The 25,813-nt window shown below is 40.9% G+C and overlaps 1 protein-coding gene across 8 annotated transcripts in view; it reads left to right on the top strand.

The window, feature by feature from the left end:
- LOC140694995 (trafficking protein particle complex subunit 9-like) overlaps positions 1–25,813 on the top strand; it is a 170,291-nt gene that overhangs the window by 78,071 nt on the left and 66,407 nt on the right. The window contains exons 1-3 of one of the 8 annotated variants that reach the window (XR_012070665.1): positions 13,503–13,777; positions 14,051–14,275; positions 14,898–15,169. The exons of 4 other annotated variants lie outside the window; for them this stretch is intronic. The gene's annotated coding sequence lies outside the window, so the exon portion shown is untranslated. Of the gene's footprint in view, positions 1–11,387; positions 11,514–13,502; positions 13,778–14,050; positions 14,276–14,897; positions 15,170–25,813 lie in introns of those variants that run through there. 3 more of the 8 variants (XR_012070670.1, XR_012070667.1, XR_012070654.1) reach the window with 3 other exon arrangements.

Below are 25,813 nucleotides of genomic sequence, written 5' to 3'. Positions count from 1 at the left end.
TGTTTTCATGGCTTAAGTACATTTCCTCATTTGTGAAATTTTAGTAATATTGTTTAATTTGTCTGACTGTGAGAGTTAGACGCCTTGTATACAAAGAACACAAGAGGTGCTTAATAAAAGTGCTGTCACAATGACAGATATTTTAGATTGATCAACTCTGAATACTAAAGAGTGTCGCTTATTTCTGATGCATATTTAATAAGTATATGTATGATATATTTGAATATGGTTTAAAGTAACAAGGATTCATTTTTTTTTTGGTGTAGTATGAAGTTTTAATGAAATCTGTATCATTCTAGTGAGACAGAGACTAGTTAAATTGCCTTAATCAGATGACCTTGAAGATTATTTACACAGAATATGTATTGTTACAAATCAGAATTTATGTTGCCGTGTAACCATCCACTCAGATATTTAAATTCGTGGGATTCTGACCAGATCAAATAAGTTTAGTAGAATCCACATTGATCATTTTCAGGGAATAAGCTCCTCTCTTTTGTGATTAAAGAAAATTTTGATTTTTTTCTACACTCTTAACAGGTTTAAAATATCAAAACATTGATTTGACACATTACTTTTTTAATAGAGAGAATAAAGCTCATGCTGTTTTATTATGTAAATAAATATTTTTGTATGTCGACAAACTTGTATGATATCCTGGATCTTTGAGAAGTATTTTGCAAGATATTAGATAACCTACTGTTGGAAAAATACAAACGTGACTTTTATGAACATAGGCGTAGTACAGATCTGTTGGTTTTTGCTACAGTGCAAGACATGAGGCCTAGGATGCCTTTGCTGCCGATTGCAAGGAGGACACATTCCATGTCTCAGTTTCCCCTCCTGTAAAATGAAGTGGCTGAACTGGATTCTTTCCTCTTCTAAGATGAGTTTCCATGAGCCTATGACTTCTGTTTATATTCAGGAGTAATAGCAGTATCAAATTAAATACTGAATATCCCTCCCTTCCCCCGAATCAAAGTGCAGTATATGCTACATAAGCTTTTAGTTATCTGATTCTCCTTTCTGATCCTACAGGCAATTTTTGTGTTGCATCTTTCCCGGCAACCTGGAAGGTCATTTTAGCCATAGGTGGCACTGTTGCACCTTCTTACAGTCTTAACATTCCTGTTTGTAAAAGAAGGCTTAAATAACTTTATTTTATTTTGATTTCTTTACTTAATGCTTCAGAAGAGCCCAATGTCTTTTATGTGTGTCTACCTGGAAAAGTTATTCTGCTTATATTTTAGATTTATTCTGTCATCTCACTGTGAACATTTCAGACTTGCTGTGCAAGCAATGGGAAAATCGGGCTTTTCTTCTAGTGTTAGAAACCAGTGAGCCGGGATTTTATAAAACAGCTAGAAGCGGCATCTGGACGACCTTAAAGGTGAAAAGTGTATTGAGTTCCCTGAGTTTTGACCCCGCCGCTGTGTGTTAATTGGTGGTAGGAGATTTGGTACATATACGAAGGGGTGTAGTTTTTTGACTTGGGTTTGGTTGCACGTGCTGCCACTGAGCCACGTGAGCCTGAGACAGTTCGTTTTGAGTTTTTCCCTCGTCTGTGAGATGGGGACATTCATATATGAATTGTAGAATTGTGAGAATTAGAAATTATGTGCAGTGTTTACCACAGTGAGTATGTCAAGAGGGCTCATAAACTTTAGCTGCTGTTTTGTGTGAAGCCATCATTTGGGAGTCTTTGGCAATTACTAAGAAACAGGAAAATAAGAAGAGCTTTTTTTATGATGAAAGATATTTGAGGAGGTTCCATAGTTCCTATACCCATAATTTAGCATCAGCAGAGTCAGGACAGTTACACAGTCGCCCTGAACCAATGTTAAGCCACAGAATTATTTGTTGCTTCATATATTTTGGGGCTTAAGGAGATCCAATACTTATACACATGTTGTCTCCAGCAGCCAACTGAGAGATGACACAAAAGAGTAGACAGGCGATAAATGTCTTCTTTGTTACTGATGAAGCCACGTTCTTCATGAACTTCAAGGCTGTGGGAAAATGCGTGTCATGATACTGTGTCCCAGAAATACAGACTCACCCTGTCCCATGTAGCTCTGGGCCACAGCGAGCCTTCCCTTGAGAGGACCTGCCCCTTCATGCACAGGGCTTTCCTGCCATGGAGCTGAGCATCCCAGGTGCTTCCCAATGGTGACCAACACTGGAGTGAAAGGAAGGGTTTCACATGCCCCGCTTGTCTCCCCGGACTCACACCTCACTCTGTTAGTGTGATGAGTGCTAGCTGTGGGCCAGGGGCCAGGGGTGTGAAGGGAGAAGCACTCTCCATGGCCCAAAAGAGTGGTTAGGAGGCATCCCCTCCCTCAGTTTAAACAGGTGGTGGGGTGGAACATAAGGGTACTCCCCAATTGTTTATAAAAGGAGAAATAAGGATGTTCTTTGGGACTTAGGCTAGCCAGAAAACACATAAGATGATTAGAGGGGAGACTTGTAAATCACTTTGATATTAAGTTGACATTTGTTGAACACCCAAAATGTGCTACATTCTTTTCTGAGCATTTTACAGAAATGAATCCTTCAATCTTCTCTACAAGCGAGTAAGGAAGGTTTGATTGTTATCCCAGTTTTACAGTGTGGAAATTGAGGCACACAGAGGGTAATTAAGTTGGCAAAATCACAGAACTAGTAATTGGCAGAGCTGGTATTTAAACCCTGGCTGTCTGGTTTTGAGGCTCCCAGAGATGGGCTTTTTGTGTTTAGCGTTATCAGCATCCCTGAATCTTTGTACCTCTGTGCATCAGTTAGCCTATAAAGGACAGGGAAAGGAGAGTTACATGGGTGCTCATAGTCATGTCTTGCCGCTGTCCACGGAGAGTGCACCGTGATTGGCGTTAATTGTCTTCTGGGCAGTAGATCTGTTCGTATAATAGAAATTTAGTTCATTGAGTTAATCTAGAAACCCTTCCTGCTCCGTTTCTGTCCATGCTTGCCATGTGACTGCCTGCCCGTTATTGGGCAGTGGAGGAGAAAATGTACTCATGGTTGAACTCTGATATTTCAGTCTGGTTCATAGATTCACGTCTTCTGTTACATTAATAAGCTAAGTTTCTGGTTTTCTTGCATCAGTGTCTCATGACTTTGGTTAATGTGAAACCAGTCCATGGGAGCCCAGGGGTGATGACGGTATAATTTCTGAGCACGCTGTGGCACTTCTACCCATGCAGACGTGGCTGAAGGATGTCCACCTTCCTCACTGATTTCCCCCAACAGCAGGGTCCTCTCCCACCCCTGGATGTGAGGTTGGGAGCTCTCTGAGTAGGCCAGTCAGAGGCCCAGTTAACCAATCAGAAAATGATGAAGTACCTGGAAGTGGGTTTAATAGAAGAAAAGGGCTTCCAGGTAGTCAGATGGGCTGTTCGAGTCCATTTGGTGAAAAGCTGTCCACTGTCTGTGGTTTAGCTGCTTCTTTGCTATTGAAAAGTCTGGAGTAGATGAAGGGATTTTAAAAAGCAGAAAGGAATGATTTCAGGTGGTACGTCCACACTGGTGAGAAGTGATGGATGACCACCAGTGTGAGGCATAGACAGAGTCTTACAAACTTCATAAAACAGCATTAAAAGCTCTGCCATCTGAGTGCACTTCATATGGGGTCCAGATCATCACTGGTGACGCAGTGAGGGCAAGTAACTGATGATGGCAGAAAGAACATGGACGCATCAAAAAGGTCTCGTTCACGTTCCCTGTTTAAGGGATGCGGCACAGTGTAATATATTTGAGCTGGTTTTTCACTGAAAAATTTTTAGTGTTTTCTGGGACTCCCCAGTACCCCAAGGGTCCATGCAGCTGGGTGTCCCCTCAGTGCAGCACTGTCAGCGCTTGCCCTGGGCTGACGCGGTGTCACACGGAGTAGGAGGGTCAGCGTCCCCGGCTCCTCTGAGCTCCGTCTCCTCATCCGCAGAGCCGGGTTTCTCATCCGTGTCTACTTAGTAGGGTTGTTGAGAATCACACGTGAAGCTTCAGGGGTGACTTGTGGTTGTCTCCGTGATTGGCATATAGTGAATATTTGATAGAAACACTTGATTTTTTAGTATAATTGTAGTACCTAGGTTGCAGTGGTTTTTAGTCTGCGTTTTTTTATAACTTTATTCTTATTTTTTTGTTTTGCAACTTTGTTTATTTATTTTTATTTTTATTTTTTAACATTTTTTATTGATTTATAATCATTTTACAGTGTTGTGTCAAATTCCAGTGTTCAGCACAATTTTTCAGTCATTCATGGAAATATACACACTCATTGTCACATTTTTTTCTCTGTGATTTATCATAACATTTTGTGTATATTTCCCTGTGTTTATTCTTTTTTTTACATTTTTTATTGATTCATAATCATTTTACAGTGCTGTGTCAAATTCCAGTGTTCAGCACAATTTTTCAGTCATTCATGGACATATACACACTCATTGTCACATTTTTTCTCTGTGATTTATCATAACATTTTGTGTATATTTCCCAGTGCTATACAGTGTAATCTTGTTTATTTATTCTACAATTTTGAAATCCCAGTCTATCCCTTCCCACCCTCTACCCCCCCCCCCCGGTAACCACAAGTCTGTATTCTCGGTCCATGAGTCTATTTCTGTCCTGTATTTATGCTTTGTTTTTGTTTGTTTTTGTTTTTCAGATTCCGCATATGAGCGATCTCATATGGTATTTTTATTTCTCTTTCTGGCTTACTTCACTTAGAATGACATTCTCTAGGAACATCCATGTTGCTGCAAATGGCATTATGTTGTCGGTTTTTATGGCTGAGAAGTATTCCATTGTATAAATATACCACATCTTCTTTATCCAGTCACCTGTTGATGGACATTTAGGTAGTTTCCATGTTTTGGCTATTGTAAATAGTGCTGCTATGAACATTGGGGTGCAGGTGTCATCCTGAAGTAGTTTTCCTTCTGGGTACAAGCCCAGGAGTGGGATTCCTGGGTCATATGGTAAGTCTATTCCTAGTCTTTTGAGGAATCTCCACACTGTCTTCCATAGTGGCTGCACTATTCTTATTTTTAAATATGCACTTAGTTTATTTATTTTTTTGGAGGTACTGGGGACTGAAGCCAGGACATTGTGCATGCTATGCAGGTGCTCTACAACTGAGTAAAACACACCCTCCTTTTCTGCACTTGAATATAAATATTGCTATACACAAAATAGCTCTTAAACACCATCATGGGACCTAGTCACTGTATAGACAATTGAACACGTATGCTATTTCAATAGGAATAAATGTTGATGAGACATACATTTCTGAATCTGTTAATGTGCTTAAAAACGATCATAGGTAGTGATAAACATGAATCTTTGATCCAGTACTTCTTAGGGTCTGTTTTGCCATCAAGGGAAATTACATTCTACAGAGAAGGCTAATTGGGTCTCTTTGATATTTGGATGGTTTAGCAGATGATGAAGACTTTCAAAAGCTGAAAGTTTTGTATTTTAAATTAACTACAAAGTTACCTTCTACAAGTTGTAAGTACTAAGCTTGTGAAGTGCTCAGTAATCCAGGGGGTATGTGTCTGTGTCTGTGTGAACGTTTGTGTGTGTGATATCAGGAAGATAGAAAGAAGTTCCATATAGACTTCTGATAACTTTCTCCTCCATTTCAAGGTGTAGGCATATATTTACATAAATAAATTGATATTCTTTTGTCATTTGGCATGTTGGGAATAAGACTTTCTCATACTTGTTTCAGAAGGGTTAGGGAGGTTGAGCTTAGGAAATGGGAGGATATAGAGACAGGGAGGTTCTTTAAACTGATCAGAATGAGAAATAGTAACTTTTCTCTTTTCTTCTAGAGCAAACTGGCACTGAATTGTAACATAATATTACTCAGAATTGCTTTTTTGATCAGATACAAGTACCTCAGATTTTTTAAGGCAACATGAAAGATGAAATATGTTTTAGCATTTATCTTTAAAAGAAGTTTTATTTTTCAAGTAAAAGGTTATAGCCTGTTCTTTCTTCCAGCGGTACAAGAAATTCTCATTGATCTATCTAAATGACCTCTGTGCTTAGATTCTTTGTGTTTTTTTTTTCTTTAAGTGCTTGTTTCATTGTGGTTTGAATGAATGTTTAAAATTTCTGGATTTTGATCTTTAGAACATGCTGATTTATCAAAACTGTTAAAAACCTGATTGTTCTCTGCTCCTGGTTTGGTGGGACAACCTACTGATTTCTGTTGTCTGTTCAAGAGGGAAATTCTTCCTCTAGCCTGCAGATCATTAAGTGAATGGTTTGCAGTGTGCCTTTAAAATTATTTGTATGCATTGAGCATGTTTGTCCAGTGAAATTTAAATTGACTCATTGTAATGACTTTGCTTTGATTCTGTGGTTTTGCTCCTCTCCACAAGAATTTGAATTCTCTGTTGCATTTTGTATACGTGTTCTTAACAGGGGAAGAAATTTTACATTTTTTACAGAGGTGGGTTTTCCTATCCCCTCTGAATGCCTTCTAAAATTGATACATTAAAAATCTGTTATTGCAGTGCATAATTATTTCATAAACTATTTTTTGGCATAATCAGAAACAATGACCAAGAATGATAATAAAAAATACGAAAATCTTCCTTCCTTTGAAGAATAGAAATCAGGTAGTCAGGCTCCCTCATGCTTTGTGCCTGACACAATTACTCTCATGTCATTGTGTATCATGATTCGGAGATGGAGTTGCTTCAGGTTTATAGATTTTTGTTTTAAAATTTGTGTTGAATACTTTCTCCAGACTGATGTTTCCTGTTGTGTTTGTAGAAAGAGTAGAAGGGAAAAAATACTTTGTTTTGTTTTCAGGAGGCCTGAGTTGATGGGAAAAGAGTTGAGGGTGGGCTGAGGAAAAGAGTGACACTCCCTCTCCTCCTGGCTGAAATTGATGAACAAAGAAATCAATTAAGTATATCGATATTTGACCAATAGAATTTAGCGAGCCCAAACTGGCTAGAAATGCACAACGGAAATTACTGAATTCAGCTGCAGAATGAGGTGCTTTACCAAGTAGAAGCAGCAGAGAGCAATCAGAAAAATCAGTAATATGATGAGATATAAAAGGAATATTATATCTTTTATTTCTGAAACTTTTCTACGGAAAGTTGTGTAGAGCTAAAATTAAGTTTCAAGCATCAGGAGTTAAGAGAGTGGGTGGTTCCGTAGGATCGTTATTCTCGGATGTGCGTAGACCCTGCTAGAGTGGCTGAAGATGGCAGGAAGAGACCCACATCCAGGATTAGTCATCCTAGAGTGTCCTCCATAATGGTTCCATGTGGGAGCCCATGATTGGGTTAACAAATTGTAACACAGCACAGTCGCCTCTGAACTTTAAGAAGAAAAAATATGCTTTGGTACTGCTTTGCAAGCAAGTTCCTGTGCATCTTCACTCCAGTCTCCTTTCCTTAAAATCAGAGACAATGCTTTGCTTGTGTAGTTGAGGTTTTAGGTAGCACTCTGCTGGTTGCAAAGCAAGGACCGAGACCCTCAGCTATAAACGCTGGGCTTGTGTGTTGTTAGTCTATTATCCCCAAAACAAAGACCTGGCTGGTCTGGTGGTGTGCTTTGTAATGAAAATATCTAAAAGTGTATCTTGTTCCCCTCACCCCATGACTTCCCTAAACATACACTAATCCTTTGTACTCATTGTATATTCTACAATCTCTGCCTCATCATGTCTTTCCCGAATTTCCTCCTTACTATCTCACAACTGTTAATGAATTTTTCCTTTGATTATACACAATAAATATGGGAACATTTGAGAGGCTCATGGAGATGGCTCCCTACTCCCTCTCGATTTCTTGACTTTTTCCACAGAGTCTTGAATAATCATTCCGTGTCGGTAAGACTTCTGCCAGCCAGAACCCACAGTTCCAGGTGAGAAGGATGCAGGCTTTATCTCTCCTACCGGAGGCAGAGACAGAAGAGAATTGAGATATGCTCCCCCGTGATCCCTTCCTGCCCCAGGTCTACTGCAGTTCACCTGCAGCCTTCTGGCCTCTGCTCACACTGCCTCTGTCCCAGGACTAAACTCATCCTTTTCTTCCCTTGTCAACATTTCCGGTACCTTTCAGAACTTGGTCTCTTCCCTGCAATTCAACCCTGGCAGATGTGATGGTGGTCAGCGTGCTGGTGGGCAGTCCTTTGGGGACCCCCAGGAGCCATGCTGATTCTCCTGAGTCTATCAATCTGGGTTACAGAACAGTCGAGCACCGAAGGAAGCCCATTCACGTGATGTCAACACAGCATTTCATCACTTTCACTTTATTTTTAAATTTTCGGTGGAGAAAATATTTGTAGCAAACTCTTCCAGATATTCGCCGCCTGCTTTCCTCACCACCATTTCCTTGTTGGCTCTGGTGCTAGTTTTATGAATCAGGATTCTTCTCTGCTCATTTCTGGCAGCAGGGCTTGCCGAATCCTTGATCTGCATTTGAAGCAGAATGCTTCTTCGTGATGTCAAGGTGATTCTCCTATTTCTGAATATTTCCTGTACACTCAGCAACTGTTTCAAGTGAAATGCTCTTGTCCAATTTCGGTTAACTCACATTTGCTGATCTCCTGCTTTCATGCTGAGGGCAGTTTCTTTTTCCTCTAATAAAAGTTAGCAATTTGCATTTACTCTGGAAGGTACTGCCCCGAGATGCTTTTGTTCCTAACAGTTTTAATACAATTCACCCATTAAAATGTACATTGGTTTTTACTCTATGCCCAGAATTGTGCATCCCATTCAATCTTAGAACATTTTCATCCCCCCAACAGGATGCCCCGTATGCATAAGCAGACATTCCCATCTTCCCCATCCTCCCCCAGCCCCAAGGAGCCACTTTTCTCTCTGTGGATTTGCCTGTGCTGGACATTTAATGTAAATCGAGTCACTTCATGTAAGTGGAACCGTCTATTGTGACCGACTACTTTCACACTGAGTAACGTTTTCAATGTTTGTCCATGTTGTGGCCTGAGTCACTATTCTATTCTTTGCTATTGCTGAATAACTTTCCACTGTATGGCTGGGCCCGTCTGTTTACCCATTCACCAGGTGATAGGCATTTGGGTTGTTTCTGCTTTTTGGCTGTGATGAGTAATGTCGCCGTGGACACTCATGTGGGATTTTTTATGTGGATATCTGTTTTCACTTCTCTTTCGTGTGTGCCCAGAGAGCAGAATTGCTGGGTAAGTCAGAAACGAAATGTTCAACTCTCTGAGGCCCTGCCAGGCTGTTTTCCAAAGTGGCCAAGCTGTGTTACGTCCTAACCAGCAAGGGCTGTGCGCTCCACTTCCTCTGTGTCCTCATTAGTGCTTGTTACCATTTTTTTTATTATAACCTATTGTTGTGAGTGTGAAGTGGCTTCTCCTAGTGGTTTTGACTTGATTTTCCTTACAGCTAATGCTATTGAACATCATTTCATTGTGCTTATTGGACATTTCTATGTTTTTCTTGAAAAATACCTTTTCAGAACATTTATTAATTTTTTAATTGAGTTGCCTTTTTATTGTTGAGTTGTAGGGGGTTTTTTTCTTCATTTGGAGATACAAATTCCTTATGAGATAAATGATTTGAAAAAATTTTCTCTAGTGTGTTGTTTTTTCACTTTCTGAATGGTGCCCTTTGAAGCAAAGTTTTAAATTTTGATGAACTCCAATTTATCTCTGTTTTCTTTGTTCCATGTGTTTTGGGGTATTATTTTAAATCTGAAGTATTTTATTTAAGCTTTTATGTATAAAATATCTAAATTTGTAGAAACAGTCTAGGAGATGGGTGCGGTTGTTTTCCCCCGTCTTTGGATAGGAGACTGAGGTGCAGAAAATTTCACTGAAATATCAGTGTCACAGCTACCCAGTGCTGTGGGAGTTCAGACCCCTCATGTTTTTCCCCAGAATATGTGATCTTCACCAACATGCTCCACTACTGCCTGGAATCATTAATGAAAACATCTTTCCTTTTTTGATTTCTTGTTAGTTTGTTTTCTCATTAGGGACCTCATCTCCTTATTTTCCTTTCGGATGTCAGTGTAGATTTATTATAGGGCTCATGTAGGCAGAAGCATTGCTATCAGTTAACTTCTATATTACTCACTCTCCAGTGATGATTGTTGCTAGTTGACCTAATCAAGTCATGCTTAAGTCTTTCCTGCTCATGACACTAAAAACAGTCATGACTTACAGAACGCTCAAAGAAGAAAGTACTTGATTGATTTTATTTTGCTACCCAATCAAACCAATCAAGTAAAAACCCTAGTGTTGACACAGACTATAAGCCCTCCAGAATAGGGTCACTGTCTTCCTTGTGTTTCATTTATTTGGTCACAGTGTCTGGATAGTGCTTTGCTGTCCAGCAGTTTTGTGAGGATACTGTGCTCGTGAATATTTGTAAGCACAGAATTTTGACAACAGACTGTGTTGTTCATTTCACAAGGGAAAAGATAATATAGAAATACTGCTCAGATCTATTTTAAAATTAAGCTTGGAAATTTGAGAAGAATTCAAGAAGCCATACAAAGCTCTTTTTCACTAATTTTAGATCTATCTTAGACACTTTATGGTTACATAGCAGAGTAACTTATCAAGTAGATTTGACAAGAGGAGTGTTATATTGATTATTTGATTTAGTTGAAATATTCTACCAGGGATAAAGTCATAAGTGCCCATAAATGAACAAATATGTTTGTATTTCTATGCAACATGGGAGCAGACTACATATGTTTCTATATAATATATATGACTGTGTGTTTTAATCTGCCTGTCAGTGTTTTTTATAGTTTTTCAGCAATGTTATAACTTCAGAATTCTTCTAAGTTATTCACTCCCGATATTACTGCAGTTTGTACTGTGTATTCTATGTTATGGATGGGATTCCACTGTCCCCTCAGTGAGGAATTTCCTCTCCTATTCCGTTAGTAGCAGAGTTAAAGGAACTGTGATTTCTAGGCCTTTGCTTTCCATGTGTTTGCAGTTGGCTGTAAATCACGAATTTCCCTTTCTTGAGTTTTCATTTTTCAATAAGAATTTTTAAAATAATTGTTAATATGTTTCACCAGTCTCCCTAGAAACTTGATGTGTTTGTGCTTTTCAGTTTTCAATTTATGAAAATTGTAAATGCACACTTGTTTTTAAGTAGTCCTTTTTCACTAGATATTTGTTTACTTCTTTAGAGTTAAAATAATTTTTTCCCAATGAATGAATCGGTGTTCATGTTTTAAAAGATAACTTACTTTTTATTTTTCTTATTCTAACAGGTATATTTGTTGTACAGAATTTAGAAAATAAGGATAAACAAAATAATAACTTAAAAATGGCCTCTAATCTCACTTGGAGATACAGATGTAAGGTTTGAAATTGAGAATTACAAGTCCTCTCACGTTGTACTTCTCTTTCAGGTACGTTTTGGTTACTGAGACCCTCGAATTCCCATATGAATTGTAGCAGCAGCTAGTCAGTTACTGCAGAAGAGCCCGCTGGGATTGTGATCGAGACCACGTTGTATGTATGCATCGCTCTGGAGAGCACTGCCATCCCAAGAATGCTGTCATCTGATCCAGGAATCTGCGTGGTGTGTCTTTCCAGGTATTTAGGTATTCTTTAATTTTTTTCAGCAATGTGTATGGTTTACATAGTATTATTTTATTTATTTTTTGCCTTTATACTGAGGACAAGTGTGCAAGGTACCAGGATTAGAATTGTATTATAGCCCCGCAACTTGCTGCCACCATGGACGCTGCGGTCTCTCTTTGCCCTTTGTAAAATCTCGCACAAAATAGGACCTAAGTAACTCTCTCTTGAAAGAATGATTATATGATTGCTGGATGATGCTTGAGAGTCCTTGTGATGATGTCTTTTTCCCAGACTTTCCTCTCTTCTTAACTATGCCCTTTCCCTTCCTTTCTTCCAGCCTGGGTTTCAGCGTGCCTGTGGCATTGATTTTTCTTGTCTGTGGACTCATCCTTTCACTAGTTCATGATAATGTTACATGTGGGCTGTGGAAACTTGCTAGATGTCAAGAAAGAGCAAATCCATTGCATGCTAGATATTTTAGAGTGTGTTATTGTATTATCGATTGAAATGAAATCAGGCTGACCCATTGAGCCATCCCCTGAGCTCTTTTCGCCTTCCTACAGGTGATACTGCTCTCGTTGCTGCATGTGCCCTTCCCCCAGACTCGGTTTTGGAGTTGAGTAAGTCACCATCACTGGAGCCCTCTCATTAAAAATGAAGAAAACCTTTGCTCCTTCTCCCTGGTTGGGGACTTGGATGAGATGAGGTAACAGATAAAGAATGGAGCCCCACCTCATTCTGACCACCGCTCTTTCCGTTCATTTCTCCAGGGGAAGGGTACAATTCAAAAATATAAAGATTGTGAGCTAATGAGATAGACAAGACAACCGATCATTTTTTAAATATCCTTTCATGCCAGAAACAAATGTATTATACACACAAAAAGCACATAAATTACGGTAGTACTGTGGTTACAAACGTGGGTCTGAGTTCGATTCCTGCTCTGGAGTGACAAGTCCTGTGAGATGGAGAAATGGTAGATCGGCTTAGCCTCTCTTGGACTTGTTTTCTGTCCTGCAGAGATGGGGTTCGCTAGGCATCCCTACCCCGTAGAGGTGCTGTGGGGTGTAAATGACGTGAGTGGGCAGCCCGAGCACACATGCTCGTTCCTCGTAAGTGCAGGATAGCACAGCTTTTGCGGTGATGCATTTATGACCACACCGTGTAGACTCTCAGTGCTCCGAAGGGATGCCTTGTGGATTGGAGATGGGATTCTCACTTCTGTAAATACCCAAGAATTGGGTTATTGGGCTTTGCTGATTTGAATCTATTCTTTAGAAAGTACATAATGTAGATATATTTTTCAAACATGCATGCTTTTTATCTTTTATTATTTATACTTCTCCCCTCTCATCTCTTGGTGTGACATTTCATGGAATCCAGGAAACAGTCCTAAGCCACCTGCCTCTTCACACTTCTTTGTGGTGGTTTTCTTCCCTGACTAGAAGAGGGTTGTGCATAGGAAATTTTGTTTGCTCCCCTTCTCTTGGAGTCTCCCTGTTTGTCTGCCCATCTCTCACCTGTCCATCTGTCCATTTCTCTACCCACTCATTCTTCTGACTTGTTCCAAGAAGCATTTCAGGCAGCTTACAGAAGAACAGATACCAAATAAACAGGTGAGAAAATGGGGCCAATTTCAGACAGTGAGGCTTGCAGTTGAGCCTGTGTGAGATTTGCAGGCGTGAGACACACGCCTCTGCCTTGTGCCTTATAAGATAGACAGCATCAATATGCCTGAGGCTCCCAGCAGACACAGGGAAACAGGGTTTGTGGGAGATGCTTACTGTCTGTGAAATAAATAAGTGGCTTAGGAGAAGCCCAGACTTTCCAACTACTAAGGCTTAGGAGAATATATTGAGTGTCTTCCAAAATCAGATTATTGCATCTTTTCTTTTTCAGAGTTTTATGTATAGTTGGTTTACATTCTATACCTGGAAATTTCTCCAAAACTGCTGCCCACGTGAGTCCCATGACTCGGGAATGGGGTGGTTCTGCTCATTGACGGGTGTTGGCCAGAAACGGAAAATGACAGCCTCAAAGGAGCCTGGGATTAAGCAGTTATGTTTTGTCAGTGCTGTAGATTTCAGAAAATACTTTTACCATTTCTCTCCGCCTGAGGAAGCAGCGTGCTCTCTTCCCAGCATCAGGAGCTCAGGGCCACGTGATGGTGGGGCTGACTGCACTGCCGTCAAAACAGCTGTGCTAGTCACTGCAGGTGTGGTGCTTTCACGTAGTGCATTTCATTTTCTTTAATAGGTTTCAACAGGTAGTTAATTAACTGAGTTAATTAACATTTAATAAATATAATGCTTTGTTGAAAAGACAGTTATAGGCAGAATATAAGTTGTGAACAATATAAAAACTGTTTCAATACTGAAATTTCAGTAGGGAAGATTCAGTTTATCTTATTTCCGCCTCTCTTTAAAAGAGAAAAGAAACAAGACAGAAAAAGCAGAGGATGATTTCTGTTCTTCCTCTCGGCTTGCAGGTGCCTTCACCTCCAGTGGCATCCATCCAGACACCAGCACTGACACTGGCCGTGCTCAGAACTGCCTCAGCCCTGAAGACACAACAGACAAATGGAAGGGGGACGCGCCCTGTTACAGCGGGTGCTTTCAATTTTTGAGTCCTTATGTAACTGCGCGGTGTTATTCAGGATCACCCATTCTGCACTGTGTGACGGTGCTTCGGTGTCTCCTAGTTATTTATTTCTGTAAGTACTCATGTATTTTTTCCAATGTGTGTTACTAGACATCTAAAAATGCATTTTTCAGATGAAAAATAATGTGTATTTAATATAAAATTCTGAAAAAAGGGTCAAAAGGGTCTATCCTGTTCCCAGTATTCAGAGATAATAATTAACACTTTAAAATCTATTTTCTGTTCTTTTCATCAGTGTGTATTACCTCTGTCATAAAAACCAGCAAGCACTGTGTGCCTGTTTGCTGTGTGGAGACCTCCATTTTCCATTCAGCTTATGACAATTTTTTTTTAGTATTCTATCTCCGCTGGCATGATTTTTAATGACCATTATAGCATTCTGTCTTGTGGAGTCCTCGTCCATTTTACTTTGGACTTAAGTAAACTTTTATATTCCAAGTAAACTTAACTGGAGTACTGAAAAGAGAACTGTGGTGGTACCGAAAGTCCCCTACTTCCCTTCCCCTTTTTTCCTGAGAGTAAAAACTGCTGACAATGTGGAGTATATATTTCATGACCTTTATGCCTATGTCATATATATATACACATACATAAACGTATATGAGAAATCTATGTATATGTGTGTGTATATATGCTTTATTGAAAAATAAGGCCATACTATATGTTTTCTGCAGCTCGGTTTATTCACTCAGGTATATATCACAGACGTCCTCTCCTTCCAGACTCACCCGGTCCTTTCAGATAGAGTAGAGTGGTCTCCTGATGTGCAGGTTTGGTCTCTTGTGTAAGGACACCTTTCGTGGGAGAGAACTGTGGACAAGGCCTTGGACCACGCCAAAACACCGGAACTTTAGTGGCCACAGCTCACCGTGATTTACCGCATCATTGTCTTGATGGTGGACACTTAAGTTTTCTCCATTTTCCACTGTCAGAAAGGGTGTCTGACTGGCATCCTTCTTGTACAAACATTCCTGTGATCTTGTATAAGAATTCCTTTAGTTAAGGTTTCTGGAAATTTAGTCCTTGGATGTGACAACTACATAAATCACAGGCTCCTTTCAAGTGAATCTAGAAATTCCTTCTCCTGTGGGGAATGAAAAGATGTAGAATAACTTATGTAACCAATTCTCTATCCGTGGGTATGATTCCACTTCAGCTTTTCTTCCCACCAATGTAAACAGTGCTGTGTAAATTCTCTGATGAGTACATCTATTTGAACTGATTCTTTTTGCAAATGAAACGATTCCTAACAGTGAAGTTCAGCCTGTGTGTACACACGTTTTCCAGGGTTTACATATCCATTGACATGTCGTCCTCCAAAAGATCGCTCACAGTTTGTTGTCTCAAAGATGGACACTAGCTAGAATATCTTTTAAAAATATTTGCCAATATGATGAGCAAAATGATTTTCATTGTTTTACTTTGCACTTTATGACCAGTGTGGTATTGAGCATTTTTCACTCATTAGCCATCTGACTTTTAAAAAGTGAATGATCCCTTTTGTCCTTTGCAAATATTTAAGTGAGGGAGCTTCTTGTTGCTTTGTGACAGCTCTATGTATATTATGAACATTAGCCCCTTGTCTTCATCAACATGTATCACAGAGCTTTCCCTTGTCATTTTTTGCCTTTCATTTTGTTCAGTAGGTTCATTTTTGTTATGGCCCAAAATAAACTTTAGATAGTAAATGTCTTCTTTTTCGGTTTTATTCTTGATATTATTCTTAGAAATGCTTTCTTATAATGGTATAAATTTCTTCTGTAGGTTTTCTTAATCTCTAAGATGGAGATGATAATAGTGCTTGTCATAGTGAGGAGAAGCTGAATTGATATGAGCAAAGAGTTGTATTTGCTCTTATTAGTACTTTCTAATATTTACATCACTTTCTGTAATTTTTCTTGCGGTCATTTTGACCGGAATAGAATTTGTTTTTTCCAGGGGATTCTGTGATTGTCCCAAGACAATTATTGAATTCCTACTTTGCTCTTTAATTTGAAATCCCAGCTGTAAAAATACTTATGTACACTAGAGTCTCTTTTTGAGCTCATGATTTATTTCTGTCAATCTTACTTTCCTACACTAGCACTATATCTTACATATTGTAAAAATTTATTTAATATCTGACAGTGCAAATTTTTTGATTTGCTTTTCGATCCCTATTTTTCTTTGCTAGTATTATGACTTCATTTTTCCTGAAGAATTCTAATAAAATTTTTTCAAGTTAAAAAAAAGGATAAGTGTTGTCATGGGATTTTTTAGTAATTTTGAATTATCTTTAGGAGAACGTACATCTTTACAAAACTGTTTTCCTCCATACAAAGGTTGATGTCTCTACTTTCACACTTCTTACTTTACCCCTCAGTACAGTCCTGTACTTCCTCCATATACAACATGGGCATTGTTTTTGAGTTTATTCCAGATTATTGTTGATGTTTTTGTTAATTTTTTAAGTGAGAAATTTTTGCTATTATATTTTTTAACTGTTAAAACTGACACCTAGGAAGGCAGATTCGGTTTGTAAATACTCACTTTGTAACTTCTCATTTAAAATTGTAAGTATTAAGTACTCGATACAGAATCCTTTCTTTTCTGTTTTTAAAAATTTGTTTCCAAGATTCTCAAAATGGTCATAGCTAAGTAGTATAGGTGGGGAGAGAGATGGAGAGAGGTAGTGTGGCTCATGTACAAACTGTGAGCACTTTCATGGCTGCCTTTATGCTGGAAAAGCTGCTGAAGAGTCCAGGTTACACCAGGGGTGGCTTTGTATGCACTTGAAATCCAGCTTTCCTGCCTGTATGGTGAAGCCTGGTGGGCGTGGCAGGTAGATGATCAAGGTTCGAATGGAGGTTATTGGCTGCACAGAGCGCTGTGTCTGAGAACTGGAGACCATCGCCATGGGAAATGCTTGGTGCCAGGAACAATGCAGAGGAGCTGTGGACCCTGTGTGTTAAGGATTTTCCAGCCCTCGGAGTCGGAAGTTCAGACTCTGCATTCAGATCTGAGTTTGAATTCATCCTCTTTAGTTTACTTGTCCTCTGACTTTGGTCAAGCTATATACCCTCTTTCACTTCCTGTTTCCTTGTCTCTCAAAGTAGGAGAATTACAGCCTGCTGCTAGAGTGTTTGATTAGGTTAAATAATTTGTGTCTATAAGATGTCACGTACAGTCACAAGCTCAGTGAGAAAAGGGCTGTTGCCTGTTCTTCTGCAACTCAGTGCTTGACAAGACATGGGGGAAAGCCAGTCCGTAATTTGTGTGTGATGCAAGTAGGAACAAAAATAATGTCTTGCCTTTCCCTAGCAGTACTCTTACAGCTTTGCTTCATTTACTTCTTTCCTCCTTTCCTTTCCTCTTTCCCATCCTCCACCAAAAGAGCCTGAGACTCTCTCAGAATAATAGATTCAAATTAATTTAAAGGTAGGCTCATTCTCACGAAATAATAGTAACAGAAAAAAAAATCTGTGCACATCCCAGAATACGTTGTATTTGATTTACACACACACACGTGTGCACACACACACACACACACACACACAATCAGGCTACCTCCCACTTGCAGAGGGAGAAGGACCACTTTTTCTGAGTTTTCACTCACTGAGCGTGAGAACAATGTCTCTTACACAGACTTTCACCAGGCTTCGTGCATGGTGTTTTTAATTGAATTTCGGCTTTGTAGCCATAGATATAGTCTCCTAATAGAAGAGAGAAAGTGGAGACATAGACATTCTGCTGAGATATTGGTGTTATCATATTTTAGTTGGAACGGACTTAAGACAGCATAGAGTCATAACATTTCATGGGTGAGAATCCATTATGTTGTCACTTGGACAAGAACCTGGATCTTCTGCCATCTTGTCCACGTGGGTGAAGAGGCAACTGGGCAGGGGATGGCAGGCATCCTTCTTGCTTGAGTTCCATGTTCTTGCTAGTTTTCATTGCTCAGCTGCCTTTAGTTTATGTACATGAGGCCTCACATGGGAAGGTCACTCTGTCCTGATAGAATGAGTTTCTTATCAGCAAAAAGCTCTGGACCCACTCATATTTCCCAGAATTTTCTGCTGATCTGCTGACACTTTATATAATTGAGACTTAAGAAAATACTGAATATAAAATCCTTATTGTTATTGTTTGCCCTCGAGTTCCATAGGAATGAGGTGCTGTCTCAGGCTGTCTAAAGTTAGATCTGAACAATGATAGGGTGATAGGTTGTGCTGCTTTACCTCCAAAGTCAAAGGGGATTTCCACCTTAGCTTTTAGAATCAGGCAGATTAGTTCAAATCTTGCCTTTACCAATTATTATCTTTGTGTCTTGGGGGAGAAACTGTACTTTTTTGTGTCCAAATTTGTTTATCTGTAAATAAGTTCAGTATTTATTTTAAGGTTTCTGTTTCAGAATTGAATGAGCTAATACTCTCATTTATACCTAAAATAGTGATTGCATGGTTCTATGCTGGTGCCTTGGTAGTTGATTACTAAGGGACTCCGCAGTGAGAATGGGGGTGGGGGACTCCGGGGTAATAGAGCTTATATTCCAGGATATGCTTGTAAAAGACTGGATGTGCAGTGGATTTTTAGTAAATATCTACTCCTTTCCTAATCTGCATTGATTGTGTATATATCTTTATACTAATATATGAACAATTTTTATTGCAATTTAAATATCTTTGTAGTACTTACAATATGTAGCTTTAAAAAATACGTGAAATAAAATGATTTGACTTTTATTTTCTTTTCAATAAGCATAACAAAACAAAATAAAAAGAAGAAAATGTTTGAAGGAGTAGAAATAATTTTATTTCTTGGAATCAGTTCCGTATAATAGGTTTTTTGTTCGTGTTGTTAAACAGCATATAAAACTGATAAGTTGTGACATTCTGGAAATGAGGAAACAGTGGAGACATACTACCTCTAATGCAGTCACTTTGTTACCAAGTCCAAACTCGTTCTGCTTGCTGCATGACAGGCCAATAAATCGGGAGATGAGATGTTGGAGTAAGGAATAGTGACTTTATTTGAAAAGACGGCAGACCCAGAAAATGGCATATTGATATCCAGTAGAACTCTCTTCCCCAAGGCAGAATTCAGTCTCCTTTTATACTAAAAAGCGGCGGGGATGTGGCTGGTTGTTGCAAACTTCTTGCTGTACGAATTGTTTCTATTTGAAACCCTTTGTTCCTGCAGCTGTTCATGTGGGTCAAATTATGGTGCCCCCGTATAACCTCCAAAAAAAAGAATTTTTTTGCAACTTGCCATCTGTACATAAGTGTAGAAGAGCTAATATCCTTAAAGATCAGAGCCCGGAGAATAGGCCCTCCTGGGTATTTCAGGCTAAAGGCAACATTCTTTTACAAAAGGTGCAGAAACAGCAAGTCTGAGCCTAGAAAACAAGGTACAGGTTTAAAGTCAGACGAACACATCTAACATGGAGTGAAATTTGTTCTTTTCTATTAGAATTACTTTTTCTACCTCATAAATAATTTTAGTAAGAAACATGAGCAATTTTTTTATTTTTGCTTCTTAATAAAGGACTACAACTACACTTTAGTGAGCAGGGATGCTGTGCGTGCTTTGGGGTCACAGCAAACTCTTGTTGGGGGTGCTCGACCCTGCAACATGTCTGATGCCCCGTGAGTGTTGGTGAGGGTCCCCCTAACCAGGGGCTCTCTTCAGGAACCACCATATGGGCATTGACCTCTGGAGACCTGTTTTTCAGCTGCAGGAAAATTTTTCAGAATCTGTGATGGGAAAATCACTCCAGCTGGGGATAATCAGGGAATAAAGGAAGAGGAAAAGGGCTTGAATTAGAGTAGAAGAGAAAGACAGAAGATCAGGGAGCCTGGGGGCTTGGCAGCGGGGCCTCGGGAGAGAGAGTAGCAGAGAAATGGAAGTGACCGTCTACGGAACCAGCTCCTGCACCTTTCCCCGCACCCAAGACACACAGCTCTTAATTGGACCCAGGAATCTCTCCTGTCTGGATGTCACCCTGGGCAGAACCTTGAGAATCGAAGGTAAGGGGTGGGCAGCACTCACCTAGCGAGTCACTGAGGACTTTGATCAAGTCCACATTGACATTCCCAGTCATATGCCTTCACCTGTTCTTTATCTCAGGATCTGAGAAGCAGGAGCAAGGAACACAGGGAGAGATCCAGGAAGACATGTGACTGTGTTAAGAGACGACAGTCACAGCGACACTGGGAGTGAAAACACTTGTAGCAAAATAAAATAACTTCACAACTATTGCATCAGAGCTGCATGTGTGAGAGAGCCTAAGCCTGTCTCAGAGTGCAGGGGACAAGAGGAAAGGAATGGTAAAATTAACACTGATAATTGAAATTTTGTTAAATAGCCTGCTACAGTTAATTTTATCACGTGAATGTATGCAGGTTTATTTCTATGAGCATTTATAGGTTCACACAAACCCACCAGCCCGTCTTGCCCCCATCGGGGATGGGATTTCTCAAGCACAGTGCCCCTCCTGCTTGCGTGGACCACGCTGCGGGTCCTCGCCTGGGGCCGCACTGCTACAGGACACTGAGTCCCCGAGGCACGATCTGGGATACATGACAGGAACATCTGTGCTCTTGGCTGAGGGCCTCCGTTTCACCCTGCTGTGTAAGAATGCCGGTGACTCAGTTAGAAGCATGCATACAAGCCGTCCTTCCGTGTCATCACCATGTAGAAGCAGTGTCTGAATCTTCTGAATTTCTGCAGAATGCGGTTTACAGTCACTTTCAACAAGTGAGTGTGTGTCCTCTTTCAAGTGGAGGAATTACTGCCGTTTTCCTGGAACTTACTCACCACTAGTCCATCTGATTTTTCTGTGCTAGGATTCAGTATGGCCTGCTAATAACTCTGCAGTCAGATCTAGAAACCCTGATGAAGAGGATTATTTATTTTCTTTCTTTAGATGATAGAATTTTATTTTCAAAATTGTGAGTTTTCTGTTCTTGGAGGAATTTTTTCGGGGGTTGGATAAACAACTTTGCTCTTACCATCTTTGTGACCTGTTGCTATATGCGTCTCACCTGTCTTCTGTCACTTGTGAGGCGGTTCCATTTGTGACCCTGTCCTGGTTGTTCATGTAATAAAACATAAAATCTGTAAAAGTACAGTCCCTTTTACTCCGAAGACATTCCACAAATACTCCTTTAATCTGGGTGTGGTTTTAACAAGACACAATCATTAGAACATATACTTGCAGGTTGCCAGTGCAAAATCCCCAAATCAATTGTCTAGCTCAACATCTAAAATCTTTCTAATCTACGTTGGATTTTTATGGATAAGTGAAGTTGTTTGCTAAGAACTCAAGACCAGTTTTATAATACAGGCTGATTTAGCTCAGCAGGTCCTCCCAAGCTGAAGCTCTGCCAGAGGGCGGGGCCAAGGGGAGAGGGCGGGTCCTGCCCTCCCTGAGCTGACAGTTTCATGGCAAAGACCTTCACCAGGTGAAGAAATTGAAGTTTCTTCTAAGAAAATTGGGTCTGAAGAGTCCAAAAAGCGCGGGAGTGACACAATCCCATTTGTCTAAAGTAGGGAAGAGTGGCTGTGGGGCCACTTGGGAGACTCATGAGTCCAGGTGCGTAGTGTTGGTGGCTTCCACTTGAGTGGTAGGACAGTCAGTGGGTAAAAGCGAACAGATTGAAGGCATGTTTTGATGGTTAAAATGAAAGGATCAATGCTGTCTGTGAAGGTAGGATGGAGTAAGGCCCAGGTTTCTGGGTGGATTAATGAGTTAAATAATGGTCCTGCTGTGTTCTGAGCACGGAAAGCTGCAGAGGGAGTTCTGGGGGAAAACTGATGAGTTCAGCTGTGGGTAAAGTGAAAAGGTATTAGATGTGTGATCTGGGAGCTCTGGTGAGAGCCAGTAGTGAGTAGGGGGCGGGGAGAGAGACTTTCAAATCATTTTGTCTTCTGAACATACATATAAGAATGAGTAATGACATAACCCCTCTATATTCTGGATTTAAAACCCAGTAACATTTTGCTATATAGGCTGCAGGGGTTCTTAATTTTTTAATAGAAATAAAATAAATTGAAACAAAACAGTGGAGTTAATGAACATCTTAGAGTTGATGTGTGTCCTTGTATGTATTTTGATTTCTCATCTGTTTATAAACATAATCTACAAAAAGTTAACTTGCTTAGCATAACTGTTAAATAGAGGGACGTGACACACTCTGTTGGTGGCTCAAGGTGATTTCTTGGGCAAATTATGTAGCCTCTCTGTGCCATAGTTGCATCTTCTGTGACTGCCCCCGGGCCCCTCATCACAGCTGATTCCCTAGAATAGATGTTGGGAGGGAGGCTGCTGAAGGGAGTAAGAGGTGGCAACTGCTAGGGACACTGAAGAGAGAGACAAAAACAGATTAAAGCCAAGAAACTGAGTGCTAATACACTCAAAGGAGAAAGAATCCCGCAGTGTTTTGAGCCCCTTAGCATAAGGGAAACAAAATCACGTGGATCCAAACTCTTGAGCATATGAGTATTGTGGGTGGGAGGGTGTTATCAGAAAAGGGTTGAAAGAGGCCTTTTGGTTTCCCTTAACGTTTCCAGTAAGGATGGGGCACAGAAGCGAAAACCACCCGCTTCACAGTAAAAGGTGCTGTTTTTTGCAAAACTGACGAAGGTTGGAGACCAGTGATCAGTTGTGCTGGCAAATGAAGAGACTTCTGGATTGGGGCACTTGCTGTGACTTCCAGGTGACCTGCTGGCTGGGGGCTGTGAGGTGGGCAGTAGGTTTGCAGTGTGACCTGGGCATAATCCCTGGCTCTGAGGCCCCTGCAAGTTTCTGCAGCAGCTGCTCTTGCCCTGCGATGGGAGGGCATAAAAGGGCATTGTAGCACACGAGGGCAGGAAGGGGCTGCTTTAAAAGCAGACATGTAGCCTCCTGCAGCTGAAGACCTGCAGGCAGTTTGGTTCATTGTCGTGGAGTGGACTTTGGAGGCCTTAGTGTCGTCTTAAGACTTGTTTTCCCTTGGGGACCGAGTTTGCCTTTGCATATTAATATTGAAGGTTTGGGCTTCTGGCAAAGCTGTTTTCACAGATGGGTATATACGTAACATATCGTATAAAATAAAACGTTTTTATTTAATATGTGGGACTTTGCAGTTTTTGGGAACAGCTCTTTTGACCTGGTCTCCACGGAGGACACTAGCGGTCGGCAGAGCGTGCGGGAGGGAAGGCGGCCTGCAGTGCTGCTGCGGGGGGTTCTCCCCAGCATGGTGCTCTGCTGAGTTCACTCTTCTATGAGTTTGGTTGCCAGAGGAGCAGACAGCATAGTAATGAGTTCTGGTGGGATTGTATAATGACAGGAAGAAAGAGGGAGCCGTAGTTCTTCGGGACTACTACACTCTTTTGGTTCCTGATCCAGTGTGTCCCATTACAGAATTGATGAGTTGTGTCTATTTTGGGACTTGATTGAAATAAACGTGCAGCCTGAATGTTAAGAGTTATGTTTTATTTGTCAGGAGGACTCGAGCCAGGATGACCGCCTCTCGGAACACTCTGAGGGACTGCTCGCAAGAGTAGGGGAGAAGCTAGGATTATATAGGAGCTTTACAACAAAGACCAGGTAGTTAGAACAATAAAACATTGCTTGTTATCTAAAGAAAGCCAGGTATCTCACGTTCAAGAATTTAGTGCTTTTCAATATATGGGAGGAAGCCAACATTTGGGCTCACTGAATATATTCTTTAGACAAGCACCTAGCTATCTAGGGCCAGTAATCTGTCCTTTCTTATTCTGAGTCTGTTCAGAGGGCACCGTTGTGAGTGGCTGCAGGCCTGTTTTCACTGGGGTGCGGCAGCAGTCGCTGATGACTTGTTTTCAGCATTCTTTGTTTAGTGACATGGTTGCAGTATTTTCATTCACATTGTAGTATTTTCGTTCACAGAAAATTATGATATTACCCTGATTATGGATAATCTGGAACCTTGGAAAGGAACCGAGATGGAATTACTGCAGGTAACTTCTACTTTAATAAGCCGTGTGCAAACATGAACACGGAGGAAGCATACAAAAGTATTCGGTGGTGAATGGGAAGGGTTTCTGCACGTTACAGGAGAAGGCAAGGCAGAATTCCTCTTCTTTGTGGGCAGGGACGTGAGTCCAACTTTCCTTTCTGAAGTGCTTTCTGAGAACAGTTTATGGTAATTAAGGAACATAGACAAACGGTGGCACACATTGCATTTAAGAGCTGGCCGGTTTCAAACTTGGGTATTGGACAGGTGGATTTCATAGGCAAGTGGTCAGGTGGATGGGACAGAAATGGAGCCCAGGCCTGGGGCCATATTCACGTTGAAATCGCCATTACCTCACCATAGCACCTTGGACTAGAATGTAACCACTCTTAAACTGTTGGTGAATCTGTGAAATGGGCATGATCATATTCGTTACTTTCTGGGATTGTTGTAAGTTCTAAAGGGTATTATAGCACACATGAAACACTTAACACACTGGCACTTAGCAGTTTACACTTTGTGCGGCCACCAAGCTTGGCGTGTGTCAGAGCCGTAAAGGCAGTATTTATCTGTTGAGGATGCACTGGTAGCCCCTTGGCTAGGTTGTGAATTTGGTGATTTCCTTTAATACTTGTAACTCTGTGTTCCATGGGCAGTTATTTTCATAGACAGATGAGGAATCTCAGGGTAAAAAAGACTGTAATTTGCCCAAAGTCAGACCATAATTTTGGGTGCAGGGGCCTCGGTTCAGCATGGGCCCCTGGGACTTGTGCCTTCTCCGTTCAGCACCAGAGCCAGATGTGGGCTCGGCTGTTTCCCTGCCCAAAATATCCGGCAGGCCGCAAGACACAACTGGCCCCGTGCTGCTTGAGCAAAATCTCCGGAGGAGAGGCAGTTACAAAAGGGATAAACATAAAAACAGACGACAGCAAACTGTGATCAGCTCTGAGAAGGAAAGGAACACGTCTGGCCGTGCAGAGCTGGGAGCTTTCCCGTCGGGCTGCTCTGGGGGCGTTCATCTCAGCTTAACAAACTCTGCTGCTGCACCAAGGCAGGAAGGCAGGGCGCGTGTGGCCAGGTAGACTGGGCCTCATTGATCGTTCTCATTCCCCATTAAGCGACAGCTCTCACGGGCACTTAACTAATAAACAGATGTTGGCCATAATCGTCACGCATTTTGACTGGTAGCTTTATTGGCGCCAACTTTGAGAGGAGGTCATTGAAGCTGGGGAGTTTGCTGCATGCCCGTGATTACCATGGAAATATTTCCACTGGTCTTTCAACCTAGACTGGTGTGGCTGTCATGTCCCGGCCCTGTGAATGGCATCGTGTAGCTTCTCCCAATTGCCCCAAATAACTTACATTGATATGCTTAATTCGTAGGAAATGGTATGTGGTAATAAGGGAAAAAAGGCAGTAAGAAATTGTTTGGAAAACTAGAAAAATACCTATTCTTTCCCAGCTGGGGGAGCGTACCCTGTATCACCCACCCTAATCACTGCCTGTCACCTCCTTCCTGCCGACTCCATGTTCAGAAGCCACTCTGAGCCTTGGGAGAACATTTTGCCTCATGAAACTTTTGACTAGGACCCGTGACTTCTCTGTCCCTGGTTAACTCTCTCTTCAAAGCC

This window comes from Vicugna pacos, unplaced genomic scaffold, assembly GCF_048564905.1.
Source record: "Vicugna pacos unplaced genomic scaffold, VicPac4 scaffold_118, whole genome shotgun sequence".
Classification (NCBI taxonomy): domain Eukaryota; kingdom Metazoa; phylum Chordata; class Mammalia; order Artiodactyla; family Camelidae; genus Vicugna; species Vicugna pacos.
The sequence above is the reverse complement of the archived record's forward strand: the minus strand, read 5'-3'. Positions and strand labels throughout refer to the sequence as shown.